Raw genomic sequence first — 15,229 nt, forward strand, 5'->3', positions numbered from 1 at the left:
GTCATCCTCTTTGGATAGTTTACAACCGGTCACCATCGGTGTACCAACCGGTTTGCTATCTTCCATGCCAAAGGTCTTCAACACCTCTTTGACATACTTGGATTAAGTGATAAAGATTCCATCTTTCATCTGCTGGATCTGTAGTCCAATGAAGAACTTAATCTCCCCTATGAGTGGCATCTCAAACTCTTTCTTCATCTCATCTGCAAACTCATGACTCATCTTGTCATCTCCACCAAAGATAATGTCATCAACAAATACCTCACAGATTAGGATCTGATCTCCTTCAAACTTCAAGTAGATATTGCTATCTTCGCTTGTTCTCTCAAATCCAATCTTCACAAGATGGGAATGCAGGCATTCATACCATGCTCTAGGTGCCTGCTTTAGACCATATAAGGCTTTATGTAGCCTACACACCATGTCACTATATTCAGATAGGGAAAACCCATCTGGTTTCTCTATATACACTTCCTCTTCAAGTGCACCATTTAGGAATGCAGATTTTACATCCATTTGATATACTTTGAATCCTTTAAAAGCTGCATATGCAAGAAGCATACGAACTCCTTCCAATCTGGCTACAAGAGCAAAGGTTTCTCCATAGTCTTCTCCTTCTGCTTGGGCATATCCTTTGCACACCAGTCTGACTTTGTTTCTAATCACTGTGCCATCCTCATTCAGCTTATTTCTAAAAACCAATTTGGTACCAATGACATTTTTATGCTCCGGTCTGGGTACCAAAGACCATGTACCTTTTTTCTCTATCTGGTTAAGTTCCTCTTCCATTTCCTTGATCCAGTCTTCATCTTTATGTGCCTCTATGAATGATTTAGGCTCAAATTCAGAGATCATACATGAGTTTTCTCTGACCTTTCTTCTTGTAAGAATTCTTGCATCCTTATCTCCTATGATCTGCTTAGGATCATGATTCAGCTTGACATATCGAGGAATGGTCTTGATAGATTCCTCTTGCTTTTCTTCTTCATCTTCATCTCCATCAATATTAGCATCTACATCTACCGATGTAGGAACACTGTTACTGGTACATGGTTGACTAACAACCGGTTCCTAGAAGGTTACAACCAGTTCATTTACGGCTTGCTCACTATTGGTTTCCTTAGTTTTCTCAGAGGTTTCATGAACTCTTACATTGATGCTTTCCATAATTCTCTGAGTCCTATTATTGAAACACTTGAGAGCTTTGCTCTTGGTGGAATACCCTAGGAATATTCCCTCATCACATTTCGCATCAAATTTGCTCTGGTGTTCGCTCCTCTTGATGTAACATTTGCTACCAAACACTCTAAAGTAGCTAACCATAGGTGTCTTACCGGTCTAATACTCATAAGGAGTTTTATGCTTACCTTTCTTGATGAGTACCCGGTTCATTGTGTAGACTGCAATGCTCACTGCTTCTCTCCAAAAGGTACGAGCGACCTTTCCTTGAATCAACATAGTTCTAGCTGCTTAAACCACAATCTGGTTATTCCTCTCTGCTAGGCCATTCTGTTGTGGAGTCGAGGGGGCAGACAGTTGCCTCTTGATGCCATGTTCTTCACAGTACTTGTTGAATTCATCGGAAGTGAATTCCCCTCCTTGATCAGTTCTTAGGCACTTGATTCTTTTCCCGCTTTCCTTCTCCACTAATGCTTTGAAAGCTTGAACTTTGCAAAAGTTTCAGACTTATCTTTCAAGAATGTGACCCACATCATTCTTGAACAGTCATCAGCGAGAATCATGTAGTACCTATCACCCTGTACACTCCTAGTTTTCATAGGACCACACAAATCAGTATGCACAAGATCAAGCAAATTCTCAGCAGTGAAAGGTTTGCCTTTAAAGGTTGAGGAAGACATTGTCCCTAGTTGACACTCTCTGCACAAGGTATTTTCTGGTTTTCTCGGCACCGACAACCCTCTAACTGCCTTGATCTTACTGGCCTTCACAACGCTATCAAAGTTTACATGGCAAAGTCTCCTATGCCATATCCAGCTATCTTCAAATTTAGCCATAAGACATGTACTTATATTTGCATTCAGATGAAATAGGCTACCTTTGGTTTGCATGCCGGTGGCCACCAATTCACCATTCTTTCCTTTCATCTTGCACTCTCCATTCTTGAATTCCAGAGTGAGACCACTATCATTTAGCTAGGCAACACTCAGAAGGTTGTGTCTTAGACCATGAACCCAATACACATTGTCAGCACTACTCTTTACATTCAGCGAGATGGACCCTCTACCTTTGACCATACATGGTGCATCATTACCAAAGCAAACCACACCACCATCATACTCTTCCAAGGATAGAAACTTGCTCCAGTCACCCGTCATATGGTGAGAACAACCACTGTCAATAATCCACTCATTGGAATTATCAAAGTGGGAGACAAGAACCTTCTTGTCTGACACATCTTCCTTGATAGCAACAAACACAATATCTTCATTTTCTTCATCCTCTAATTCCTCATCTGTGACACCTTCATCAACTGCCACAAAATAGTTTCTCTGGTTTCCTCCTTTGAATTTCTTGAACCTTTCCGGTTTGTCCTTGTTGTCAACATTACGACAGTTTACAGCAATATGTCTTATCCAGTTACAAGAAAACAATTTCAAAGGGAGCTTACCTCTATATTTACCAGCTCCTTTAGGAAGTTTCCTGGCAAGAAGAGCTTCAAATGCCATTAGAATCTCTTCATCATCCATTTCTCTACTCTGTCTTGGTTCACTACTAGTGCTAGCTTCTTTTCCTTTTTTGGATGGTGCAGCAGAAGCTTTAAAAGTTTGCAATGATGGAGTCTAGGGATACCTTAGTCATGTCTATTGATCTTAACTCCTAAATAGCAGCAACCCTTATTGCATAGACTGGTAATAAGGATCTCAGGACTTTGCTTACCACAGTGGAATCTTCCATTTTACCACCTGCACTCTTGATATCTCCGACAACAGTTTTGATTCTTATTCCATACTGTTGAATGGTCTCACCTTCAACAATCTGCATGTCTTCAAACTTCCCTCTAAGGCTTTCTTCCTTAGCTTGTTTTACATGCTCATCACCGCTATAGATATTTTCAAGAGTATCCCATACCTCTTTGGGATTTACCTTATCTTGGACATCAATAAACTCAATGTCAAATAAACTACTAATTAGGGTTTCCATGACTTGCCCATTCTCCTGCATCTCTCTCTTTTGGTCATCGGTGAGAGTACTGGTAGGGGCAACATAGGCATTCTCAACATAGCTCCAGTGTTGAGCACCCATGCTTCTGATGTATATCTTCATTCTGTCTTTCCATATACTAAAATTTTTTCTGTTGAACTTTGGACCTTCGCTCTTCATCATTAGACTGGGATCTTTACCTCAAGCGGTTAAGCTTATAACATAAAGGACCTAGAGGACGCTCTAATACCAATTGATAACTCGATGATGAATGGATAGTACCAAACCGGTACTGAGAGGGGGGGTGAATCAATACAGACAAAAACACAATCCTAAACCGGTTTGTCAACAGACATTGTGCTTTGATAGACAAACAGTAACACCGGTCTTAAACAGAGTACAACCAACAAAACCCAGACTAACTGAGACAAGCATAAACCGGTTGACACTTATCTTTTCATACAATCTAATACTTCATTTCAATTTCACCCTAGTGCATGAACAGGTAATCTATCATCAAAGATATATAAACAGCTAGATTAACATGATTTACCTTCAGACACAAATCATTTAAATTATCATATGAATAACACCAGACATGACACAGATTTTTCACGTGTAAACCCAACTCGGAAAAACCATGGTGGGGATGAATACCCACAAGCTGTTTTTGAACTCTTTAGAAGTCCGCTCTGTTAGGAGCCTTGTCCGGTTAAAGACTGATACAATAGGTTCTGTTAGGAACCGATCCTGTTAGGGATCACCCGATTAAGGGATGGCTAGAATACCTGGTTAAGGGTTAAACTCTGTTAAAGGCTACCTTGTTAGAGGATTTCAAGAACTCAATGGTTTTGAGTCACCTTGTTAAAGGATTTACAGCAAGTCGGTTAAAGCTACCCTATTAAGGGATTTCCCAACTGTTGAAGTGGTTAGAGATCAATAAGCATTACAATGATCTGGTAACAACACTCAATGCCTATGCAAATCCACTTTAGCTCCTCTTCACCTTCTGCACTTACACTCTGCAGGTATCACTTCTCTCTTCTGGTCTGGCAAGAATCACATATCTCTTCTCTTGGATACACACACACAAATTTTGCCAACAACCTCAGAAAGAAACACAACATCGACCTTATAGGAAATAGATAGATCGGTAGCTTAAACCCTAAACCCTAAACCTGTTAGGTTAAGCAATTCAAACGGTTCAATTTTGACCATTGAGCACATTTCATTAAATGCAACAGTGTTGAGCCAATCTCAAGACGTTCTCCATCGTTCATTTTCCACCGATTTCATGATGGTTGATAACCCATCACATGTTATCACCATTTACAGACTTCGCACATTCCCGAGGTAGATAGGAACAATCTCCTTCATGCAAGATCCTTCACGTGCACAAGGCTGATGTGGCAACATGATCTGTTCTTTGTTACAATGCTAACTCATCACACAGTCACCGATTGAGTCACACAGGCTCGAGGCACTTCAACCGGAAACCCTGAAGTTGAGACTACCAACCGGTAGTCATACAAAGCTTCCATGTGTCGGTTCCCATAACCACATGCCGGTTCACCTTAAACAAACACACCACTTTACTTTGGCACAAATGTCGATTCACAGTGTTATACCGGTTCTCACATATACCGGTTCTCTCCTCTTCAGCATATTGACATCAATGACAACATACAATGTCGTCATGTCCTCATACCGGTTCACATAATGCCAACATATAGCTCATAAATAGAAAGGTCAAAATAAATTACTTTGGCTCAATCTTTTGCATTTTTTTTTAAGATTAAGAATGTTCTAACTCAAATACAAACTTGTGTATATGGTGGTTGTGAGAATTGTTTTCTTATTGAGCTATGCTTTATATGATGGGATAAGTAGGTCAATATACATGGATCATATATTATAAAGTTTACAATATGGTTCAAAAAATTTGGTTTGTTATTTAAAGTTATAGTTTCAAGCAAGTCAATAAAGATGTAATCATTAGTATATCTTTTATTTTTCTTAATTTATAACTTTATATTTAACACACAAAAAAATTATTTTTTATTCTTTAATATTTTTATTTTTTGGATTAATTATAGTCAAAGTTGTTGTTGGGGCCACATCCCTAGAATTATGAGGGTTTGTTTATGGGATCCACATCTCATACAATTTTATTTTAGATATATTACTTTAAATCATATTATATCAATGAGGATACTATTGTAACTAAAATGCACTCTATAGCTTGAACATTCCACCTCCTATTTCCTCATAGAAGACACTTCACCATCTTCTTGATCCTTCAATTCGCTCTTCTAGCTTCAAGACTTTTATGTTGTTTCCTCTTGTAGGGGAATAATTCCTCCTCCTTATTTCCTTCATTCTTCATTCCTATAGCATGCTCCTCCAACTTGAAATTTATTTACTCCATCATCCTCCACTAGCTTGAACACATCAATTCGTAAGTTACCTTATATTGAACACTATCACCTATGTTAAGCATGTGCACAAACATGGGGGACTAAAAAGTGGCCAAAAACACTTTTTGTTCCATTGTACATATAATGTGAGTATTCTACTAATAGCTCACATTGTAACACCATTGTGTTATGGTTCAATAGCGGTTGCATCACTACCAAGCCATAATGTTAATGTGTTATAATTTGATCAATTTATAGTGCACTCACATTATGATGCAATATGAACTCATGTTATGGAAAAACAACATTATGAAAAACATTAAAAATAGTTTTAAAACATGTATTTTAGACTAGTTTTATTTTTTTTCCATATCATGAGTGCATTATAATGTGAGTGCACTATAACTCAATCACACTATAGCACACTTGTGTTATGGAGAGCACATTATAACATGAAAACATTATAATGTGAGCATGTTATAATACACTTTTGTTATAACTTGCCTTAGAAACTACAAACCCTTAGGGTTGGATTTATCTTGAGCATTAAACTCAAAGAGTTAGACTTACATGTTAATGACCAAAGATGTGTTTTCTATAAAATATAGAAAAATAAGTAAATTTCAAGTGTCCTTTCCATTAGGTTTACATGTTTTACAACATTTATATGAAAAACTATCACAATAACGTCATGCTCTATGTTATCTTTCTAACGATGAAATATTTTCTATACTTTAAATATGTTATTTGATCTTTAATTTTTATTTTTATTTTTCATTTTTTGTTGAAAACTTATATATACTATTTTTTTATCCTTTTTATCTATGCATTCATATTTAAAATTATTATATTTTTACATTTTAGAATTTATTTTATACACATTTGAAAAAATGAATTTCAATTTGTTTTCAAAGAAAAATAGAAGGAGCATTTTTAAATTTTCATTTTTCAAGATGTATCCACTTTGAAAATTAGTAAAAAGCCATATGTTCCTTAAATAATTAACAAAAAAAAGTATAAACATCATGATGTTAGAAATATTTTCACTTAAGTGATTTGTGAAATATTTTTAAAAGAACATTTTAGGGAAGCACAATGGATGCTATATATTATTATTTTTTGACAAAAAAAGGAGCACTTTGTGTGCTTCCCCTATTAGAACTTTTTAATCTTCATTCTTATTTTCAAATTAATGATTTAAAAACTGGATTTTGAGCACCTTGAATATTGTTCTTGTCACATCTTCAATTTTGAGCACATATATCTTCAATTTCTTACCAAGATTAGTTTTAACTATTTTTTTAAAAAGTAGCCACTTTCAACATCCCTTTTGGTCCCCCATTTCAATGCACATAACCTAACAAGATCCTTTAGCTTGAATTCTTATAATTTGTGGGATTATTGTTACTGGGTAAGTGCATCAAGATGGGGGACCGAAAGGTGGTCCTACGATCCCCTTTTTTTTTTTCTAAAATCAGCAAAGTTTGATCTTCAATGAGAAAATAAAGATAGTTATGCTCAAGATGCAACATGAATAAGAGTTGTAGTGCTCTGAATCTACTTTCTAAACTACTATTTTTTTTAAATGGTGGATATTAAAGGTTTCAAAAAGAGAGAGCACACAAAGTGGTCCTATTTTTTCCAAAAAATATATAACATAGCGTCTAATGTGTTCCCCCTAAAATGTTAAAAAAATATTAATTTCAAAAATCGCTTCAGTGAGAAAAATTAGCAACCACCATGTAGTTTATGTTGGATTTTCGACTAATTTTTTAATGAATATATAGTTTTTACTAATTTTTGAAATTGACACGTCCTAAAAAATTAAAATTTGAACATGCTCCCCCTTAAAAATTTTGAAAACTCATAAAAAAATTATATTTTTCAGTACATGTAGAATGGAGACTAGTTTCTAAAAATGTAATTTTATCAAAATTTTATGAACGAGTAAAAAATTATACCCAAAATACTACATGTTGGTTTTTCACAAAAAACTAATACACTAACAAAGGAAATTAAAGATGAAAACCTTAACATAATCAAAACATGAAAAAAATTATATGGTTGTGATATCTAAGAGAGATATTAACGTCATCATGGCATTTTTTAATTTGCATTAAAACACATACAAACTTGATGGAGATCACAACTAGAAATGTGTGAGATTTTGTACCTTTTGAAAAAAACACATCTTTGACGTGAAACGATCATCCTAGATGCCCAAGGAAAATCCACCTAAATGGGTTGGAATTTTGCAATTCAATTTTTTTTTGTAGTGCCAAACAAAAATGCATTTTTAAAATGCTAGCACCAAATTGTCTGCATTTGACCAATTATGTTTCTCTTTCTCTCTCTCTCTCCCACTCTGACTAAGACTTAGAGTTTAGGGTATTCTATTTATGATGGATAGTTGAGGTTTTACCTTTCACTCCCTCTCTACCAATACTTTCCTTTCTCTCTTTGTCTTTTCCCTCTCTCACCTCTTTGTCCCCTCTTGATATCTCTCCTGCCCTCTCTCCCTCCCTACCTTGCCTTCCCTTCTTACTCTCATCTCTATCCCTATCTCCCTCCTTCTCTCTTATTCTCTCTCCCTCTCTTATTGTTTATCTCCCCTCTCTCCATTCTCTTGATCACTACCTCTCCCTCCCACCCCATCTCTCTCTCCCCACATCCCTAGGTCTCTCCCTTCCTCCATCTTTACCTTTCTACCCGGTGTAACCATGACTCGAAGGATCATCAAAGAGGACAATCCAGATCATGTAGCAAGAGTAACAGAAATAAATTTGATCATTTTCTAGAATAATTGTTGAATCATATAGCATAATCAATATCTATTCTAGCTTAATTGCATCATCATCATACCTTAATCATGCATATCATTAGCTTAATTATCCTCTTGGATCAATCTAGCATAATCATCAATCTCATCTAGCTTGCATATCATATCATTTTAAATCCTTCGTCTAGGTGTAGTCAAGTCACTAGGATTGCTTATCCAAATCTGAGAGAAAATCCACACTCACATCTCTTAGGAGGCGATAATTCACTTTATCATGGTTTATCTATCATTTGATTTCAATTTGATAACCATGCTTGTAATGATCTATTGAGTGTTTGTGTTGTAGCTGCACATACTCTACTTCACACACACGACAGTTTGGTGCCCACCATGGGGCAGGAAGTCTAATTTCTTAGCCTCTTGCATCATCGAATTTTCAATCTCATGGGTTTCTGGTCAGGCCTATTCCAGAATCTTGTAGAGTATCTTTACAGTACCGTACGATTTTCTATGTGTACTCATACGAGTATGTGAGAATACTCATACTATTTTTTGCTTCTATGTTTTCAAAACAGATTACATTTTAAGGGTTTTTCATGCTGAAAATTGATATTACTAATGCTAATCTTGGTTTGTTTGTGAGTTTTCTAGTAGCCTAAATGGTTTTTGCAGGCCGATTGTCGAAGATTACAATTGCCAAAGATTCAATTCATCAAAACAACATGATTACTAATGTATTTGTTTTGCAAGTTGCCTAAAGGAAAATCAACAAGACTTTGTATATTCTTAAGTTTTCTAGGCACACTTATTTTGGTAATGGTTAATGAATATCTTGTTTTCTATGCTTGAGAAGTTGTCTAAAAGGTAGGAGAGTATTCTCTTGTCCATTTGGACAATCGAAAATCCTGACCCTTGAAGGGCTTTTACGTTTGAGATTTGAATACCTTTAGCAGGCCTGTCACAGTGGAAAAAAATAATCACCCTGTGAGAACGACCCAAGTGAGTACAGCCAGACCTAAGCTTTCTGACTCACTCTAAAAAATAGGCCTCTCGGGATTAAAGTCTTAGAGGATCGGATTATTTGAGTTTTCTCTTTTTAGATCTATCATATTGTACATTTTGTAGGGCCTCATGGTCTTAATCGTGTTTGCATGACTACTTCTTGTTTCGGTACCTTGTTGGGCTATAGGCCTCAATCGCGCTTGCGGGACTGCAAGGGGTAATTCCAAACAAAAATCCTTACTATGAACCCTAAGATAGAAGCTACCTGATTCACCTCCGAAAGGGGGATAATCTTTGTGCAAGAGAGATAGTAACTCTCCCAAGACACTTGTCATATTTTTCCCCCATTAGCATTTGGAGTCGGATAATACAACATTGAGAATCCATTGCATGAAACTCAGTGGTCCTATTCTAATTATCTATTGGGTGTGTACCTAAGTTTGCAAGCAAAGCTTTTCTCTCTCAACCATCTTCCTTAGGATTTTGCATGTTGTGCTTGAGGTCAATTATCATATCACATGTTTGATGTGTTTTCATCCCTGAAACAAAAACTCAGACATCTAAAACTGGAAAATAGAATCAAAACATCAAACTTCATTGATCAAAAATCTATCCAAGTAAAAAATTTGTCTCTTCTTTGTCCTCAATCGTACGAGCTTTCTAGTTTGTTGTACGAGAAAGCTAGTTTATCATCTGGTTTTGTGGGAATTATCATATGAGTCAGATTAGTAGAATATTTGTGTTATCAGTTGTTGTATGGTTCTATGGGAAATGTCATACGAAAATATGCATTTGTCGCATGGGTCCATCTAAATTGTAGTATGAGACTGTGTAAATTGTCGTACGAATTTTTGTCTCTGTCAGTCCAAAGCTATCTTCTTGCATGTCTTTTTCAGATATGTCATGTTTGCTTGGTCAATTTACAGTAAGAATAAACACCTAATATCCATCATTCTATTCTTAGGTTGTCTTCTTGGTTCACTTGGTCAAGCTATCTTTTGTTAAATCGGATTCTAGAACTAGACACCTCAAGATTTTCAAGTATTCACCTTCAACAAGTTCAAGATCTAAACATCTCAAAGTGTATTATCACTCTCTTTGATAAACCGATCACTCAAAACATAGTTTCTCATCAGGATCTATCATCCTCTATCATGAATCTACAACGTTTGGTTAGGATAACCTTGTCCCACATCGTATGATATATCGTTCCTATTGGACTTGGTTTTATCAAAATCATCATCATTGCACTCCAAAAATTGAGATCGTCAAACTTGCAAACTTTCAAACACTTGAATTATCTTTTCGTGTCATATCACTCTACCATATCTACATTGACAGTTGGTCACTTATCAAAACACCTTTTAGACAATCGAATACTTGCACAATATTCAACACACGTGTATGCCCGATTTAAGTAGAGCATAGAGATGAAAGATTGTTGAAACGGAAATAGAAACATTTGAAATGACTGAAGATTATAGGAACATGGAATACCAAAATGAAATACAAGAAGAAGAGGACATAACAGAACAACATATCAGAGAAATGAAACAAGATCCTAAATTTGATAAATTTATGGAGAAAATATTGGAGGGAGAAAAAGAAAAATACTTCCTAATGTAAGCAAAATCTAGTGCTACGCTCCCCCAAGATTTTGATGTGAACAAATTAGGACAAAAGAGAAGTGACCCTATGACAACGAATGACATGAAGAGATTTCCGGTCATAAAAAGGATGACGCATCAATACCTGATAAGACAAGAACTAACAAGGAAACTTCAGTTCCCAAAAGGGATGATGTAGAAATTCTCAACAAAGCTAAATCTGATGAGGACACAATAAAGGGTCGATATGATACAAGAAGAGATCAAGATCATACTAGAATGCAAACTCATGGTTATACAAGAATAAATCATGTTTATAATCCTATCACAGCTCTTACATTACAAATACAAACACTGCAAACACAAATTCAAGATATGCAGAGAGGAAATGTTAGAAGATACTCACTTCAATAAATTTGTCCTTACCCATTAGACAAAAATCTAAACATGATACCATTTCCTACAGGTTGTGAAACTCCTGGATACGATAAATATGATGGAAGCACTGATCCCTAGGATCATATACGATAATTTTGCACAATGAGTATGGAGTTTTCACATGAGGATATTTACCTAATGAGATTATTTCCAAAGAGATTAAGTGGACTAGCTATGGAATGGTTCTCCAAACTTCCACCTGGAATCAGATCATTCTAAGAATTGGTGGATAAGTTTGTTTCACAATACTCTTACAATATACAACACGAGGTCACAATGCTAGACCTATGTAATGCTGAAGAAAAGAGTGGAGAACCTTTCATGACATTTCTACAGAGATGGAAGCGGTTAGCTTCTCGATATCCTCGTATAGTGCCAGAATACGAGAAAATGGACACATTCATCTACAACCTAAATAATCAAATGAGTTATCATCTAAAAATGCAAGGCCGTAAAATTTTTGGAAAGATGATTGATAATGGAATCAGAATGGAGGAAGCTATCGTAAAGAACGGTGAGTTGAAGCTATACAAAGAAGGAGTTCAACCTCTTAACAACAATGATAAGCCAAAATTTTGGAATATAAATCAAAATGTCGTCAATGATGGAATAGTGGATAACAACAATGTAAAACCAAAACAACCATTTTTCAATTTATCCACTCACTCAGCAACGGCTCAACAAAACAACAATCACCAAAAATCAACTTTCAACAATTTCTTTCGAAGAAAATTTACAAACATTGGTGAACCACTTGGGTCAGCATTAAAAATGCTTCTCGCAAACAAATTGATTACTTTTCCAGAAGGAAGAAACTTCAAACCCCAAGTGAAACCCTCTTGGTGGAACGACAATCATTATTGCGATTTCCATCGAAACAAGGGACACCACACGGATAATTGTCAGCGGTTGAAACATGTCATCCAAGATTTCATTGATAATGGAGTGATAACCGTGGATGGACATATGACAAACGAATCTCATATAGCTTTCAAAACTTCACTTCCTAACTATGAGAAGGGAAAATCATCAACAACACGTAATGCTAAGGGTAAAGCAAAGGTGAACTACGCTCATGCATATTATAGTGTGTCAAATATGATCGTGGTTAAAGAAAAACAACATCACGAACTTGATCATGCTATCACAAGAAGCAAAGCCAAAGTTGTTTTGTCAGGTCCTAAAACTAACACGTCATCCACTACAAAACAATACAGTCTAGTGGATCAATTACATAAAACTCTCGTGCAGATATCCATCTTAGAACTTTTAAAGCTTTCACCTACACACAAAGAAATTATTGAAAGAGCATTAGTAGATACAACTATGTCCAAGGATCTTGATATAGATCAATTCCAAACTATGGTGGGACATCTCACTACTTATCATTCACCGAAGAAGATGGCATGTCCTTGCAACATCCCCATAATGCTCCCTTGCATATCGAAGTCCTCATTCATAAGACGAGCATTAAACATACCCTAATAGATGGGGGAGTTGGCTTAAACATTTTCTCATCAAGTCTTGTTCATGCTCTAGGTTATTCAGAAGATGCAGTTGATCCCTGAAAAAAGATCACCATCAAAGCATATGATGAAGAAGAATGTTCCTCTAAGGGAATTGTGATATTATCCATCAGAGTGGGACCTTTGCAGAAAGACACAGCATGCCAAGTTCTAGACTTGGACTTATCATACAACATACTCTTGGCAAGACCCTAGATACATGACATACAAGTTGTTCCTGAAATTTCCCTACAATGGGCAGGAAATCACGATCTCAACAGATTCAAATCCATTCTAGTACTGCAGTAATCTAAAACCAGCTCAAGAAGTCATTGTTCCTCATAATAGGGAGGCATCGTCTTCAAACACACATTCCAAAGAAAAATCATTTACCTCAATTTTGTCAAATATAGAAAAACAAATGCAGTTAAGAGATCGAGGGAACGGAGAATACTCACTATCACAACTACCACTTTCTCCTAAATCCTATGGAAAATCATCAAACTCTAAACAAAAACCAACTATGAAACATCTTCCAATATTTGATGGACCATTTGTTAGTGGTGGGACCTTCTAAAAGGAAACAAAAGACAAAGATGTGCTACAATGGCTATACAAGGATGAAGAAGTCCAACAAAAGATCAATAGTGTCAAAATACCTACCAAAAAATATGGAAAAGGATTTAACATCCTTTAAAAAATGGGATACACTAGAACAGGTCCTGTAGGAAAAAGAAAAGAAGGTATCTCAGAACCTATCCAATCTCATACTCACCAGGCTACAGACAAATCAGGCTTAGGGTATGGACAAGTTACTCTACCAGAGAACACATCTTCTAGCCAACAACAAGATGAATATGAAAACAGACAAGAAAAATTTGCAATTGCATGGGAAGAAACATCTGCCAAGTAACAAGCACAAGCAAACATGAAATGGCAAAAGAAGCAAGCTTCTAATCAACAAGAAAAGAAAACTAAAGGCACTTCCCAAGCAACATTAAATCTCAATCAAAACAAGCAAGAAGCTAGTACAAATCAAGCAGAGCTGATAGCAAGGTTGACAACACCAATCTCAATCCAGAAGAAGCTGAATATGAGAGAAGAAAAGATATAGCAAGAAAAATACAAGAAACAAATCAAATGCTATATGAACAAATATGTAGATTGCAAGCTACAAGTGAGATAGATTCTAATGAATGGGAATGGGATTCCTATCATTTTGAAGAATCAACTGAAGAAACTTGCTTTGAAAAAGATGTAGGAGTTGATGTTGTTCATACATATGCAGGGCAAACATTAGGAACAAGCCCACTTGAATTAGAATCACATTTGGTTGACGTGGGCTTAATCGAGACAATCAAGAGCTACTTGAAAGAGGTCATTTTGATGAGAGTACCATTATAGACATTGAAATACATATCAAAAACTTTGACATCTCTATCATGACCCTTAATACCCTCAAAAAATATCAACCTGAGGACCCCTTACCTCTAATCCACACTGAACTTATTGATTGGGAAAATGAAAGACATACTGCCATTGATACCTTTCCTAATGACCATGTCATATCCTTATATCTTAATGCAATCGAACCCGCAGCAGCTTTCGTCGGGAATTTCAACAACGCATCTTCTATTCAAGTGGGTGCCAAATCTCCTAGTCACAAAAGTGAAAATAAAGAAAACAATATCAGGTCTAATGCTGAAAACCATCTTTTGGCAACATTAGACCACGAAAAAGTAAAAAGAAAGGACACATCTAATGGTGAAAACCTCCTCGAGGCACCAGAAGATGGGAGATTTGACACCTTACCTGAGCACTATCAAGAAAGGTCATCCATTTTGATCAAACCAACAGAAGCAGTTAACATTGGCACAACAGAGCAACCAAAGATTTTACATCCAACAATTTCTCTTTTATAGAAAGAAATGTAATAATATATGGAATTCTTCAAACGACGCCAAATCAATTTTGCTTGGTCATATGCAGACATGCTAGGGTTATATCCAGAGCTTATTATGCATCACTTAAATGTCAGTCGAGGAGCCAAAATAGTTAAACATAGATTAAGGAAGATGCATTCTCATATCATTCTTCTTGTCAAAGCAGAACTAAAGAAATTACTGGATGTAGGATTTATGAAACCTATAGCATATCCTCAATGGGTATCAAACATTGTTCATGTTTCCAAACCAAATAAAAGTATCAGAGTATGTACAGACTTTAGAGATCTTAATAATGCATGTTCAAAGTATGAATTTCCTTTGCCTAACATTGACATCATTATGGATTTAACGGTTGGACACTTCATGTTTTCTC

This window comes from Cryptomeria japonica, chromosome 3 (genome assembly GCF_030272615.1).
Source record: "Cryptomeria japonica chromosome 3, Sugi_1.0, whole genome shotgun sequence".
Lineage (NCBI taxonomy): Eukaryota > Viridiplantae > Streptophyta > Pinopsida > Cupressales > Cupressaceae > Cryptomeria > Cryptomeria japonica.